At 34.9% G+C, this 6273-nt stretch overlaps 1 protein-coding gene across 6 annotated transcripts in view; it reads left to right on the top strand.

The window, feature by feature from the left end:
• The window catches only part of TOX (thymocyte selection associated high mobility group box), a 333028-nt gene that overhangs the window by 256014 nt on the left and 70741 nt on the right, over positions 1–6273 (top strand). The gene's annotated exons all lie outside the window — the stretch shown is intronic.

The raw sequence follows: 6273 nt of genomic DNA, 5'->3' as shown, positions 1-6273 counted from the left end.
CATTAAGCCTAGTTCACCCTCATAAGTAAAGACCAAAGGCAATCAGATATTCCACTAAATATCTTCCACAGATCTTTAGTAGAAGTGTTAACATCTTTTTGAAACATTCCATCAAATGCCAGCACAAAGAACACTTGAGAACTGACAAACATTCTCAGCCTCACTTTGACTTATGCATGTGAGAAAGTAGTAAGCAGAGAACTTCTTTCTATACATGAGTGTACTTCCAAAAATTTGTGGAAAATAGAAATAAAATATGAGTTTATTTTGGTGCACAAAATTGAAATCTATATCTAATTTTTTTTCATAATGTGTGTTTTCCTTTCATTTTTGGAAGATCCCTCATATATATAGATTTTAAATTTTTTGGCCAAAATAAAGTTATCTTTTAATTCTCATTGGGCTTTTTGAAATACCCCCCATTTAATTAAATTTTTACCACATAGAAGAAAGATCAGGGCATAATAGTTGCTTGGTTCAAATGGCAGTTAAACATATAAATGTCCAGTCATTTGGGAATAGGACCAGGGCACTGTCTTAGTATTTGACTCTATATTTGCTACCCTGTGTGGAATTTGTAGCATGAACAATGCCCAAAAAGTTTGTTTATGAAAATTTTCCCTTTATATTTCTTCAAAATGCTGGAAGAAGTTAAAGATTCCTGAGAGGCTATCCAAAAGAAAGTTCTTTATGGCTTTTTCCAAATTTTCCATAAATCTTAGAGTATCTTGTAACAAATAAGTGGGAATATTTTTCTTACATGTTTTTACCTTTAAAAATGTTGATTAACATATAGGACATAGAATTTTATGAGGTATAGTGTAAAATTTCAACAATGTAAACCAGTCAAACCAAGCACCTAGCTTTTCCATTTTGTTATCTTTTCTCTGTGTTTGGAGCCTACCAACCACTCTCTTTCAGTTCTCTATACAGAATCTAATAATCAGTATATGTTTTATTCAGTTTTTCCATAGCATTGCCCTTAATTATAGAAGAAATATACTTGCATGCTCACAGATTTAGTTAGTTTATATACTATTTGAATAAATGTTGTAATCACATTGATAAATACAAAAGCTGTAGACAGGTTTGAGAACTAATATACCTGCTTCTTTGTTAGTGTACAACTCAACTATTGAAAAGAAAACTGGATCGTATTTCTTTTTTTTTTTAACTTTTATTTAATGAATATAAATTTCCGAAGTACGATTTATGGATTACAATGGCTTCCCCCACATACCGTCCCTCCCACCCACTACCCTCCCCTTTCCCACTCCCTCTCCCCTTCCATTCACATCAAGATTCATTTTCGATTATCTTAATATACAGAAGATCAACTTAGTATACATTAAGTAAGGATTTCAACAGTTTGCTCACACAAAAACAGAAAGTGAAAAATAATAGATGATTTTTTTTAAATGATGATGAAATCAGATCAGACCTATTGTCATGTTTAATCGCAGTGAGAGTCAAGTTGGGAGTTGACAATTTTTTTTTTTTTTTTTTTTTTTTTTACAGAGGATCAGTTTAGTATACATTAGGTAAAGATTTCAACAGTTTGCACCCCCATAAAAACACAAAGTGAAATATATTGTTTGAGTACTCGTTATAGCATTGAATCTCAATACACAGCACATTAAGGACAGAGATCCTTAGTATTTCTACTAAGTAAGCATTTTATTTGATAAAACTTTTTATTTAAAAAATTATTGAGAAAATATTTGAGAGTTTCCATATACTCTAGGCCTAGTTCCCCTACATTTACTATTTTGCATTAGTGTGGCACATGTATCACAATTAGTGAACCAATAATAGTACTATATTATTTTCTAATGTCATGCTTTCATTGTGTGTCCTCAGTTTGCCCTGAAGTTCCTTTTTCTGTCCCAGGATCCCATCAAGGACAACACATTAACATTTTCTTGTTGGATCTCCTTAGGCTCTTCTTTGCTTTGGTAGTGTCTCAGCCATTCCTGATGTTTGTTGGTCCTGAATGGAGAATGGGATCAGAAAGATATGGTTGTTAGATGTGCTCCTTGCTACTGGAGTTTCCTGGTTTCTAATAACTCTTAGCTAGCAGAGAAGGGAGATATATGTATGAATACCAATCTACATATATATTTACAAGTATTTCTATATGAGATATCTGTATCTGCATTAAGCTAAAAATGAATTCATATTGACATCTCCAACTCTAATCTATTGCCCCTCTCCCACTACCGAAGTAAGAAATTGGGTCCACAGCATCCACTGTCCATTGATTTCTCTGTTCCATTCATGGTACATGTTTAGTGGTGTTGGAATTGCAAACCCAAAACTCCGTGGGTAACAATTTCACAGTGAGGCTACAATGTTTAGGCATAATCACTGCCTTTAGTCTGATAGACTCCGTTCACTTCTGAAGGTACTTTAGTCAGCATCTTACTATCCCACTTTCTTTAGTGAGGCTGTCTTATACATTTGTAGCACATTAATTTTTTTAAAAAAAGATTTATTTATTTATTTTGAAGGCAGAGTTAGAGAGACAGAAAAGGAGAGACAGACACAGAGAGAGAGAGAGATCCTCCATCCACTGGTTTATTCCCCAAATGGCTGCAACAGCCTGGGCCGGGCCAGGCTGGAGCCAGGAGCCTGGGCTGGGCCAGGCTGGAGCCGGGAGCCAGGCACTTCATCGGGGTCTCCTATATGAGTGTGGGGGCCAAGTATTTGGGCAGTCTTCTGCAGCTTTCCCAGGTACATTAGCAAAGACTGGATCAGAAGTGGGGCAGCCAGGACTCAAATCAGCACTCATATGGGATGCCGACATTTCAGGTGGTGCCTTAACTCACTATGCCACAGTGCCAGCCCCAGCACATTAATACTTTATTCAAATTATGACTTCCATCTTAGGATCCCCCAGCCTCCTAAATAATTTTTTAAGCTGTATATGTCAATGTTTACTTCAGGTGCAGTCAACTACTAGATTTTGACAAATGCCTACTGTCTTGCAATCACCATTCCAGTATTAAACAAAATAGTTTCACCACACTAAAATATATCCTTTACTTTATCAACTGCTTCATCTTCCTAAATGACTGGTACCCAATGTTCCTATCTCACTAGCTTTGCCTTTTCCAGAATGTCACTTATGTGGAATCATATAGAGTACTTAGCTTTTCCTGACCTGCTTCCTTCATTGTGTAATATGCATTCATCCATGTCTTTCCATGGTTCACTAGCTCAATTTTTTATCACTAAATCATGTTCCACTATTTGGATGTACCACAGTTTGTTTCTCTGTTTGTTAAAGGACTTTTTTTTTGATGATTATGAATAAATTTGCCCTAAATGTTTAGTTTTTTTTAATCAGTTAGGTAAATCTCTAGAAACATGAATGCTAATTTAATGGTAATATTATGTGTAATTTTGTAAGAAATGAACAAACTGTCTTCATGTTAGCTGTACCATTTTATATTCCCACTGATGTTGGATGGAAGATATACAAAAAATATATTTTTTGTATATTTTTGTCCAATCATTCTGGCAGTATTTGTGGAAAAGACTGTCTTTCTCCACTGAATTGTTTCTTTCTTTCCCAAAAATCAGGGACTACATTTGTAAGGGTCTGTTTCAAGGCTTTCTATTATGTTCCACTGATCTTTACCTCTATTCTTTTCTTAGTAGCATTTTGTCTTCATTGTGGTCACCTTAAAGTATGTCTTGAAGTCAATCAGTATGAGTCCTCCAACTTTGTTCTTTTTCATTATTGTGTTGGCTATTCTAGGTGTTTGCCTTTCCGTATATATTTCAGAAACAGTTTGCCAATATTTGTGAGATATCTTGCTGACATTTCATTGTGATTTAATTGAATCTAAAGATCAGCTTGAGAAGAACTGACATCTTAATAATATTGAGTCTTCCAATACATGAACACATAATATCTCTCCATTTACTTAGATTGTCTTTAATTTTTTTCCATCAGTGCTTCAGTGTTTGTAGTTTTCTGTGCAAAAGGCCTTTATATATTTTGTTAGGTTTATATATAAGCATTTCATTTTGGGAGTGTTACTGTAAGTGGCATTTTTAAATTTTTCAAATCCCAATTTTTCAGTTATGGCATATAGAAGAGCACTGTATCTCATAAACTTGCTTATTATTTCCAGGAGTTTTTTTTTGTTGTTGATTTGGGGAGTTTTCTATACAGTCATGTCACCTGTGAATAAAAACAGCTTTATTCCTTCCTTTCCAATCTATATAATTTGTATTTCTTTTTATTGTATTATTGCATTAGGTAATATTTTCAGTACATTGTTGAATAGGACTAATGCTTGCATTTGGGAGTAATGGGAATACAATATTGAGTCCTTGCCTTGTTCCTGATACTGGAGGAAAACACTCATTCTCACCATTAAGTATGATGTCAGTTATAGGATTTATACAGATTTTTTAGATCAAATTGAAAATATTCCTTCCTATTCTTAGTTTGTTGAGGGCTTTATCATAAATAGGTATTAGATTTTGTTACATGCTTTTTCTGCATATATTGGTGTAACCATAGGGCTCTTGTCCTTTAATCTATTGATGTATTGGATTGCACTGACAGTGTTTTTCCTCGTGTTGGGCTAGTCTGTATCTGAAATAGATCCTACTTAGTTGCGGTGTATAATTGTTTCACACATTATCAAATTTGACTAGTAAATATTTTATTGAATAATCTGTGTATGTACAGAGAAGATATTTTTCTATAGTTTTACTTGCTTTTGTTTTTAATCTGGTTTTGGAACTGTAGAATTGTAGGCCTCATAGAATGAGTTATAAAGTCTTTCATCTGCTTATAATTTTTGGATGATAATTTGTAGAGAATTGACTAATATTTTTCCTTCAATATTTGGTAAAGATATTTGGGCCTGGTGATTTCTTTTTGGTAGACTGTTAATTTTTAAGTCAGATTGTTTAATAGATACAGGATTTTGGGGTTGCCTATTTGTCTATCTATCAGGTTTCTGTTTGTCTAAGTTTTGGTGTATTTTAATTTCAAGCCATTGTCCTGTTTATCTAAATTGTTAAATTTGTGAATATGTAATTACTGATACTATTATTTTATTAGCCTTTTGTATCTCTGAGGTCAGTTCTGATAGCTCCTCTTTCATATATGATGTTGGTCTTCCTGTCCTTTTCTGTGGGTTATCTTGTCTAAAAGTCTATCAGATTTACTGATTTATGAAACAACCAGCTCTTGGCTTTGTTGAATTTTTTCTTTGTATTGTTTTCCTGTTGTGAGTTTCACTGAATCCTCCTTTTATTTTTATTTATTTCTTTTCTTCCGCTTTATATAGCCTTACATTGCTCTTCTTTTTTTTCTAATTTCTTAAGATAGATACTTGGGTTATTGACGTTAGATCTCTCTTCTTTTATAATATATTTAGTGCATAAACTTCCCTCTGAGTGCTGCTTTTGCTTTATCCCACAAATTTTATTAAATTGTACTTTGTCTTTCAATTAGTGCTAGCAAGCACAAGGTGTCCATTCACCAGAGATGTCATCAAACAGTCAGCCCCACGTGGGATTTGCTCAAAGGAGAGCTTTATTCACTTGTGACAAGTGAAGGAGACAATGGGAACGTACGGTTCCTGAAAAGAAGGTACCTTCCCAAGAAGCAGTTTGACAGTTTGGCTTTTATAGCAAGGGTTGGGGCCATGCGCAACACATAGGAAGCGGGGAGAAGAAGGGCCCTTCCAGCTTGCTTTATACACCTTCACATAACATTTGCTCAAGCACCTGACTCCCGCTAGTTCTGGCAGCTTTCCCTTTAGGTAGTGGTCTGTCTCCCTCCTCCACCCCATCCCACCGAGTACCGTGTTTCAAGATGAGTGTTCCTAGAACATCCTCTGGAAATCCGCTGTGATGAATAATCTGTTTCAGATTCTCTACCCCTGTCTCAGTGTCGTCTCTTTTGCCTAAATCCTACACACTTGGTAACATTAGGTTTTTCCAAAGTTATTAATATGTCATGAAATTCTAAATAGGTATTTTTAAGTACCTTAGGAAGGTTTCTCCCTAAATTCTAAAATGTTTTGACATCCAGGAGTCATAGTCTGATTCCCACATTAGCCAACGAACTCTGCCATCTCTGTTGGTTTTGATATCCACTGTTAATACATAGTGACTTGACATCAGCAAGAGAGAACTCACCCGTTAGTCCACCCCTCAGAAAAGCCTGGTCAACCTGACACATTGGTGGTTGGTAATTCTGTACCACATGGACGGGCAAAAAATTCATTAACAACTGACTCT

The sequence above is a fragment of the Oryctolagus cuniculus genome, chromosome 6 (assembly GCF_051225735.1).
Source record: "Oryctolagus cuniculus isolate XC-2025 breed Fujian yellow rabbit chromosome 6, ASM5122573v1, whole genome shotgun sequence".
Taxonomy (NCBI): Eukaryota; Metazoa; Chordata; class Mammalia; order Lagomorpha; family Leporidae; genus Oryctolagus; species Oryctolagus cuniculus.
This window is presented reverse-complemented; position numbering and strand designations above follow the sequence as displayed.